The following is a 10,835-nucleotide window of genomic DNA, read 5'->3' on the forward strand; positions in this document are numbered from 1 at the left end:
GGTGTATGCTAGGTTCCAGCTACCAAATTGGAAATGATCAAAAGGATTCATTCTATCTACATATATACTATTTCTTGAAATATGTATCAGTACTAAGAAATTTGAAAAAAATGACCAAGTCTATTTAAAGAGAGAGTGCTTCTAAATTACCTGATTAAATAGTGTTATGGACTGAATTGTGTTCCATCAAAATTCATATGTTGGAGCCCTAACCCCCAATATTACGATACTAGGAGATAGGGCTGTTAAGGAGGTAATTAAGATTAAATGAAGTCACAAGGGCAGATTGTAATCCAGTTTGACTGTTGTCCTTATAAGAACAAGAAGAGACACTGGAGACCTCTCCATCTCTCCTTGTGCACACAGAGGAAAAGCTATATGAGTACACAGCAAGAAAGCAGCTATCTGCACAGCCATAAAGTGGCCAGGAAGAGAAGTCTCACTAGAAACCAATCCTGCCAGCACCTTGATCTTCGATTCCAGCCTCTAAAACTGTGAGAAAATAAGTGTCTGATATTTAAGTCACCTAATCTGTGGCATTTTGTTATGACATCCAGAGCAGATTAATACAGATTTATACATAGATATATAGACGATAAATGATTGGTGATGATGATAATGATGATGAGGAGGAGGTTGATGGTAGATAAATAAATAAATAAACTAGATGCGGATATATGACACATCTCCCAACCCACGCAGAATTTTTGGTCTTCAAGATATTTTTGCTCTCACAGGATCAAACAGTCCTCCTACATGGAACAGCTCCATTTTGCTATTTAATTATTCGACATCCATTATTTGAATGCCACAGAAGCAACACCACCAACCTTGGAAGACCAGTAGAGCCAAGGATTCACATGACTCAGATGGCAAAGCTTAGTGTCACTCGGGAGCCCTCATGACCTGAGCTGACAGTAGATGTAGAGATAGATGCAAGGCAATCAGTAGGCTCAAAGGAGGACACCCTCTTCCTTTGCTCAAAGACTCCTAATCCACTCCTCAACTGACTGACAAACGTTGAGTGTCTACCACTGAAGAAAAAAACTTTAAAAGCATGCCTTTGTGCTTAAGTTTCAGGAAACATAGCAGAATAATTTTTATTCATAAGATCTGCTGAGGCAGGAAATGAAAAACTGAAATTGTTAGCCTCTGTCCTCCAGTGTTTCACTCGAATCTTATTAGCTCTGAAAATAATAGACCTTAAGAGAAGAAGCTAGTAAGTTCACTGATGACTGATGTATATCAACTAATACAATTTATGGACAACATGGATTTTACACTAGCCATTATTCATAACTTTAAGTAAATAACACAATGATGCTTTACAAACCTGGAAAATAACTTAAGATGAAATTATTAAGTGCATTTCTAATGTTTTGTTTTACTCCTTGGGGATCAGAAGCTTAAACAACAGAAAGTACAACATGTACTTTAGAAAAATGCAATCTGATTTGAAGTTTTTAACTGTAAGCTTATGAATTCAACTAGTAAGCTAATTTGCTGAGGAAAAAAATTATTTCCTTCTTAAAGAGGAAATACATATTTTTATTAGTAAACAGGATTTATACGTCTTGTCTCCATGTTAGTAAGTAAAAAATGCAATGTGGAATGTATGCCTGGCTTTTCAAGGGTGCAAGGGATCCAAGTGTAATCTATGTCTGTGCCTAAAGTTTGCTCCAAATGCTTCCCCATTTTGAGATCCAGGAAGAATAAAGCTGTATTTGGGGGAGGGGCCCATGTCACTAAATGCCAGCTGTGGGAAATCCATCTGAAAGAGTGGTGAAAAGGGGCAAACGTTTCTTTATTGACTTAAGAGAGAGGAAATTCCCAAGGGAAAATTACAAGATCTAGGCAGCATCCTGTGAACAGTGAGTGTCACTCTCCAGGAGTGTGCAACACTGGTGCAAGCAGCACCAAGGACAGTAGCCTCTAAGAAGGAGAAAATCAGCAAATAGCAGCAAGAGATGAGGCCCAGAGGAACTGTACAGAACACAGGATAGTTCCAAGTGTTTGGGGATCTCCCTCCCAGAACACCTTGTCCAGGTCCAAACTGAGGGCAAATAGCAAGTAGTATCTGTAAGCAGTCAGGAAGAGTCTAAGAAATATTTGGGAGAAGATCCAAGAGGAAATTATGTTCCCAACTAGTCAAGAAAGTAAATTTGAGCCATTAAGATTTGAGACATTACTACAATTTTTTACACTATGGTTATTTGTTTACAAATTTATTGAATAATAATTTATCCTCAATAAATTGCACATATTTAAAGTGTACAATTCATTGAGTTTTGACAGATGTATACATCCATGAAACCACCACCATCACAATCAAGATTCCCCAAATCTCCATCACCCCACAGACTTTCCTCATCCTTTAAGCAATACTGCTTTCCCTCCACCTCTATCTTATGCAATCACTGATATGCTTTCTGTCACTATAGATTAGAGTCTATTTTCTAAAATTTTATGTAAATAGAATCCTACAGTATATACTCTTTTGTGTCCGAATTCTTTCACTAAGCAAAATGATTTTGAGATTCATTCACCCTGTTTCATGTATGGACAGTATATTCCTTTTAATTGCTTAGTAATATGCCATTGCACAGATATGCCACCTTTTGATTATCCACTTACCTGTTAATGCACATTTGGTTTGTTTCATCTTTATTAAAAGCAAAGATACTATAAAAATTCATGCACAAGTATTTGTGTGAACATATGTTTATTGTTCCTTTGTAATACCTACAAGGGTAATTGCAGCGTCAAATAGTAGATTTATGTTCAATACTGTAATAGGCTGCAATACTCTTTTCCAAAACAGCTGTACCATGTTATATTTCCATGAGCAGTGTATGATAGTTACAGTTGCTCCACATCCTTGTCAACACTTGGCATTTTCAGTCTTCAATTTTAGTCATTCTAAGGAGTGTGTAGTGTAGCACAGTGTTATCTCATTGTGACTTAATTTCCCTGATGATCAATGATGTTGTTTATCTTCTCAAGTCCTTGGCTCTCTATAGATCTTATTTCATGAAATGTCTATTTGCACCTCTCACCTCTTCTTTATTGGGTTGTTTGCCTTTTTATTATTGAGTTGCAAGACTTTTTGAATATATTCTGGTCTGATTTATATGTTGAAAATATTTTCTCCCTGTCCATAGCTTGCCCTTTATTTTCTCAGTGGTGTCTTTTTAGAGCAAAAGTTTTTAGTCTTCATCAAGTCCAATTTGTCAACTTTTTCATCTTATGAGTATGCTTTGCATTTCCTACATAAGAAAGTATACCACAAGGTCAAAATATTCTAATTTTTTTCCTATTTTTTTATAGTTTTCATTTTTACACATAGGTCCATGTACCATTTAAAGTGAATTTGTGTATGTGTGCGTGTATAGTGTGAGAAAAAAAATGTTCCTTTTTTCTTGTGAATATCGAGTTGTTACAGCATTATTTGCTGAATAAACTTTCTTTTGAGTTGTTTGTCTTATTATCGAGTTCCTGGAGTTCTTCATATATTTGGGATATATATCCACTTGTCAGATATGTACGCAGCCAATTCTTCCTTCTGGTTTGTGACTTGCCTTTACATTTTCTTTAATGTGTCTTTCAAAAAGCAAACATTTTTAATTTAATGGAAATTATTTACCACTTTTTCTTTTATAGTTCATGTTTTGAGTATCCTGTTTAAAAACAATTTACCTAACTGAATGGCATAAAGATTTTTGTCAACATTTTCTTTTAGAAATTTATTGGTTTTAGCTCTTTTATTTGTATATGCGATGCATTTCATGTGTCTTTTTGTACATGGCATGAGGTAAGAATTGATGTTAATATTTTCTCATACAGATATCTGTTTGACCACGATTTCTTTAAAAAACTACTTCTTTCTCATTGAATTACCTTTTCACCTTTGCTAATAATCAATTGACCATATAAATGTAAGTAAACTTCCGGACTATTCTGTTCCATTGATCTTATACATCTACTGTTATGCCCCAAACCACACTTTCTTGAATACCATTGCTTTCTATTAAGTCTTGAGATCACTTGGCAGAAGCTCATCAACTTTGTTATTTTTTGCCAAAATTGTTCCAATTAATATAGGTACTTTGTCTTTCCATATAAGTGTTTACATTGGCTTTTTAATTTATTTGAAAAAGCCTGTTAGAATTTTGATTAGGATTGCATTGAATCTATAGATCAATTTGAAGAGAATGGCCATCTTATCAAAATTGTCTTCCAATCAATGAAATTTATATAACTTTTCATTTCTTTAGGTCTTTAATTTCCTTTCTACACCTCTTTTATTAAATTAATTGCTAATGACTTTATATTGTATGCTGATATAAGTGGAATTTTTATTTCATTTTCTAATTTCTAGTATTATTTGGCAATATTCCTCAATTTTATGCAAGAGTTTGTGTAGGATCGATAATTTATTTTCCTTAGATATTTAATAGAATGCACCAGTGAAGCTGTTTGGACCTGGATTTTTTTTGTGGGAAACTTTTTTGACAAGTAATTTAAGCTCTTAATTGATAAAGGACTGTTCACACACTGTTATCTTTTTGTGTCAAGCTGTATTTTCCAAGGAATATGTCCATTTCATCTAATTGTAAAATTTGTTAGTATAAAATTTTGTATAATATTTTCTTATTATCTTTTTAATGTCTGAAGCATTTGTAGCTAACATCTCTTTTATTCCTAACACTGTTGATGTATTTGTTCTCTTTTTCTTTTTGATCTGTTTAGCTAAGAGTTTCTCAGTTTTATCAAAGCATCAGCTTTGTCTTTGTCAGTGGACTCTTTGTTTTCTATATTGTTGATTTCTGCTTTTATCTTTATTACTTTATTACATCTACTTATTTTGTGTGTGGTAGGCAGAATTCTTTGACGGCTCCCAAGATTCCTGCTCCCAGTGACCCTCATCTTGTATCATCCTTTCTTCTGGAGTGTGATCAGTACTTATAAATATGATGGGATACCACTCAACGATTAGATTACTAGTCATTTATCTTTGAGTAATCAGAAGGGAGATTTTCCTAAGCTAAATAATCAAGTAAGTCTTTCAAAAGAAGTGAAGCAGCAGAGAGGTTTTTCTACAGGCCTCAAAGAAGAAACAAACTGTCATGTTGTGAAATGCCTGTGAAAAGAGAGAGGCAGCTTCTAGGAGGTGAGGGTGGTCCCCAGCCAGCAGCTGGTGAGGAAGAGGACCTCAGTCACACAATTGAAAGGAAACGAAGGGAACTTGTAAGTGGGTCTCTTCAGAGTTAAGCCTCCTTATGAGGATCCCATCAGCTGACACCTTGATTTCAGGTTGCAAAAGACCCAGCTGAAACGTGCCAGGTTCCTGATCCATGGAAACTGAGATTGTAAATGTTTGTGGTTTTAAACTGCTAAACTTGTGGTAATTTGTTACACAACAATAGAAAGTGAATACATTGTCTGCTTTGTTCCTCTTTTTCTTGCTTCTTAAAGTGGTACCTTGGATTACTCAATTTAGGCCTTTCTTCCTCTCTACTATAAGCATTAAAAGCTATAAGGTTTTGATACTAAAACTGGTTTAGCTGCATGCCACACATTTTATTACTATTGATGTGGTTAGATTTAGGCCTACCATTTCATTATTTGGGGTTTTTTTCCTGATTTTTATTTTTCTGTTTGCCCTTCCTGCCTTCTACTAGACTATTTGTATATTTTTTAGTACTTTATTCCGTTCTAAATAGTTTCTAATAGCCATTATGATTTTTTTCTTTAACTCGTTATTTAAAAACATGTTCTTAATTTCCAAGTATTTGGGATTTTCCCGTATATCTCATTGGTATGGATCTTCCTCAACTTATAACAGAGTTTCATTCTGATAAACCCATTGTAAATTGAAAATACTGTAAATCAAAAATGCATTTTATACACATAACCTACTGAACATCATAGCTGAGCCTAGCCTACCCTAAATGTGCTCAGAACACTTGTCTTAGCCCACAATTGGGCAAAATCATCTAACTCAAAGCCTATTTTATAATGAAGTGTTGAGTATTTCATGTAATTTATTGAACACTGTACTGAAAGTGAAAAACAGAATGGTTGTATGGGTGCAGAATGGTTGTATCAGTTGTTTACCCTTCTGATCCTAGGGGCTGACTGGAAGTTGCAGCTCACTGCTGCTGAGCAGCATGATGAGAGAGTATTGTACTGCATATTATTAGCCCAGAAGATCAAAATTCAAATTTGAAGTACAATTTCTATTGAATAGGTATCACTTTTACACCATCATGAAGCTGAAAAATTAAGTCGAACCATTGTAAGGTGGGGACTGTCTGTATTGATTCCTAATTTAATCACATTGCAATTGGAGAACACTATATCATTTCAGTCCTTTCAGGTTTATTGGGACTTGTTTTATGACCCAGTATAGGATCTATCTTGGTGAATATACCATGTGCACTGGAAAATAACGTCTGTTCTGCAATTTTAGAAAGCAGTGTTCTACAAATATCAATTAAGTCAAGGAGATTGAGAGTGTTCAAATTTTCTGTGTCTTTCTTGAGTTTTTGTCTAGTGTCCTATGAATGGCTGAAACAGGAATGTTAAAATTTCCTACTATGATTGTGGAATTATCTGTTTCTCACATTATACTATCAATTTTTACTTTATGTATGAGGCTCTGGTGCTAGGTGCATACATATCAATAGTTATGTATTCCTGAAATTGTCCCTTTTATCATTATGAATTATCCCTCTTTATCTACAAAAATGCTCTTTGTCTTGAAGTCTATTTTATCCAGAATTAATGTAACTACCCGAACTCTCTTATGCTTACTGTTTGAATAATACATCTTTTTCCATTCATTTACTTTCAACCTATTTGTGTCTTTATTTTTCAAGTGTTTTTCTTGTAAGCAACAAGTAGTTGGGTCTCACTTTTTTATCCACTCTGATAATCTCTTGCTTTTCATTAGTATTTAGACCATCACATTTGAGGTAATTATTGATATGGTTGGAGTTATTTATTGTATTTTTTTGCTTTTTATTTATCTCCACTGTGTTTTGTTCCTTTGTTCTCCTTTTCCTTCTTTTAGATAGTTTGAATTTTTTTTAGTATTCTGTTCTAATATATTTATCTTTTTAGCTATACATCTTTGTATTATTTTTAGAGGCTAATCTAGAAATTAGAATATGCATTCTTAAACTTTCCTGATCTACTTGAAATTAATATTCTACTTATCCAAAAAAATGTTGAAATTTTGAAACCATATAGATATTTTTATATCCCTGCCCCTTTAATCCTTTATGGTATAGTTGTAATAGGTACTATACTACATACATTAAAAAAATCACATAAGCAATTATGACAATTTGTGTTTTAAGTAGTCATACATATTATAAATAATTTAAGTAGAAAAACATAATCTTTCATTTTCCCCTAGATATTTACCATTTCAATGTTAATTTTTCCTGAAGATCAAAGTTTCCTTCTGATATCATTTCCTTTCATCCTGAAGAGCTTCCTTTAAAATTTCTCGTAGCACACGTCTTCTGTAAAATGAGTCTCTAGGTTTTCCTTACCTAAGAATTTTTTTTCTTTAATTTGGCGTTCATTTTTGAAGGATATTTTTGCTGGATATAGAAAACTGGTTAAAGTTATTTTTTTCAACATTTTGAAGATGTTGTTCCACTGTCTTATTGTTCTGTGGTTTCTGAGAGAAGTTTGTAATTCATTCAAGTAATTGTTTTTCTGCAAATAATGTGACTTTTTCTCTGGGTACTTTCAAGATTTTCTCTTTATCTGTGATTTTCAGCAGTCTGGTTATGATCTTCTTAGTTATGGTTGTCTTTGAATTTATCCTTTTTGGAGTTCACTGAATTTCTTAAGTCTATAAAGTTATGTTTTTCACCAAATTTTGGAATATTGAAGCTATAATTTCTTCAAATATCTTTTTGTTTGTTCAATTGTTTCTTTCCTCTCCTGCTGGGATTCCAAGTACATGTATGTTATACTTTTGCTATTTTCCCACATGTCCCTAAGGTTCTGTTCATTTTTTTCTAATTTTTTCTATTTTTCAAACTGAATAATTTCTATTAATATATTGTCAATTTCACTGACTCTCCCCTCTGTCTTACCTAGCCTGCTGTAAGGTCCATTCAGTAAATTTTTCAAATATTATAAATTTTATTTCCAAAATTTTTATTTGTTTTTTGAATATTTATATGTCTTTGCTGAGATTTTTTCTGCATTTTCATTCATTTTGTGTATATTTTCCTTTACCTCATTGAAAATAATTATAGTGACTGCGTTAAAATCCTTGTCTAATAATTCCAACATTAGAGGCACTTGAAGTTGGCATCTATTAATTGTCTTTTTCCCAAAAAATGGGTCTCATTTTCCTGGTCTCCCGTATATTGAGTAATTTTGAATTATGTCTTAGACATTAGAAATGCTATGGCATGTAAATTCTGTGTTCTATTACATGCATCTGACGAATGTTGATGTTTTGTTTTAGCAGGTATATAACCCAGCTAGACCCAACGTGTAAGTGCTGTGTTTCTTTCTATAAGTGGTAGCTCAAATCTTAATTTAATTCTTTATTTTTCTGTTGCATTGCTTTAAGACTGTCTTCTCTGTGCATGATTCAGGTGTAGGTGCAAGACTTGTGCGTTATTCATATAGAAAATTAAGGGACCTCCTTCTTTGGCTCCCTTCTCTCTAGAATTCTCCCCTCACTTTCTAGTAGCTGCCATTAACCAGGCTCCATTCCTTATTTTATCTGGCTAGAAAGACTGAAAGCTTTCTATCAAAGTTTTAGCCACTTACAAAGTACCTCTTCACCCTATAAACTGTCCTCAGGCAAAATCCACAAAAAAGTGGAAAACTCACCCCAGTGCCAGTCACATCTCCAAATTTCAACTCTCCTCTACAGGCTACCTGCTCTTTTACTCTGCAGAATCCTCAGGTAGTTGTTTTCTGTATTTTATCCTGCATATGTAATTGTTATCAGCTGGAATGCTTGACTGTATGGAGTTTACATCAGACCTGAAGTGGGATTCCAGCTTTACTATAAATTGACACATTTGTGCTCACTAGTTGGTGAAGTCTGGGTAGTTCAGAATATGTGCACATATGTGTGCATATGCATTTTACATACTTGGGCTCTAACAGGTATTAAATACTTGTTCGCTTGATATATTTGGACATTTTTAATGCTTTTCAATATTCTTCTACAATGTGAATTTAATAGCTTTATAATATTGTATCATATAGGTGTACTGTAATGTAAATTAGAGATGAAGCTTTCATCTATATTTCTTATTATTTCCTCACAATAAATTCTTATTGGGCAAAAGAGTGTAAAGAACTTGATGGCTCTTATTACAGGAAAGCTTTATACTTTATAATATCCAGAAACATTGTACATGATCTCCAACAGTGTAAATTTTTTACTTTTACAAAAATGATAGAAATTATATTTTATTGTTTAAATTTTGATATATTTGGTTATTAGTGAAGTTGAATATAATTTTATGTGTTTGGGGTAGTGTTCTTTTCTAAATTAATAGTTTTGGATAAGAATTAACACTTTTTCTAGAAATTGGAATGCTGTTTTCCTGATGAATTATATGAGTTCTTCATGAACTAAGGCTACTAATCCTTTATCCATTTTGTGTAGTGTAGATATTCACGGTGTGCCATTTGCTTTATACTTTTGTTTATGGTATTTTAATATGCCAAAGCTATCTAATAGATTATGAAGATATATTCATTTCCTAAGATATTCTCTTTGAGCCATGGCTTGAGGGACATAAGGATATCTTGCTGAGCCTTCTCTAAATTTCTCTAAACATGAAACCAAAACTTGATTTTAAGAGAGGAAATATCCATGTGTAATGCAGAAGACAAGCTACTTCTCCAAAGCAGAATGTCTTGATAGTCAAGACCTCTGAAAATTAGATGTCAGAGACAAAGAATTAAAGATAAGAATCCTTAACAGCAAATGATCTAACAGCAAAAGATCATTCCAGAGTCATGGACTAAGGGTCACTGTTTAAGAGAACCATAATCCTTGAGTCACTCTATCTAGAGAACAATTTTATTTTTCTAAAAATGAGTATGGTAGAGTATAGATTCAAGAGTCCATTTTGTCTGTGCTTCACACTTATAGGGGAAATACTCTTAATACGCAAGCCAAAAGTGGTGCCTTGTTGATGAATAAAGAAACATTTATATCAAGAATTATAATTGACAATGTAGTAGCCTCTCACAAGTCCCTTTGATGTCTCAGTTTCCTCCCAGTACTATCCTTTTCGTAGATTAAATCATATTTACAAACTGTTCTCTTCTCACAATTGTAAATTCTCTCTCTCTTGCTTGGGTTGAAGAAAGCTGAATGGACTTTTCTACACAAGCCACTCAAAATCAATCTCTCCCCTCTTCCCTATCAATGGATAATCAATGTGATTCTGCTTCAACAAATGTTATTTCTTCAGCTTTTCAACTAGGACAGGGCTCCTTTACATATGGTGCAAGAGGTAAAAAAGGAACAGACGAAAGTAGACACAAAATAAAGAAGTAGTGGTTAGTTGGTTGCTGAGAAAGTTCTCAGAAAGTTGCAAATTGAAAAGACTGGAAAATGAGAAACTCTGTGCAAGTCTCTGGTTTCTTCTTCTTCTAGCAGACACAAAATCCCTGCAACTTCTGTTCCTTCTTTGCAATCTCTGGGCAAGTTTGACTCCCTGGTCAGTGCTCAGGAGACTCATAAATATCTATCTAAGCTCCTATCTCTAACAAGTTACAAGAGTGTGGTCCCCTGTCACCTGAGGCCAAGGGAGCTCTGTGGTAACATC

The sequence above is a fragment of the Equus przewalskii genome, unplaced genomic scaffold, assembly GCF_037783145.1.
Source record: "Equus przewalskii isolate Varuska unplaced genomic scaffold, EquPr2 ChrUn-7, whole genome shotgun sequence".
Lineage (NCBI taxonomy): Eukaryota > Metazoa > Chordata > Mammalia > Perissodactyla > Equidae > Equus > Equus przewalskii.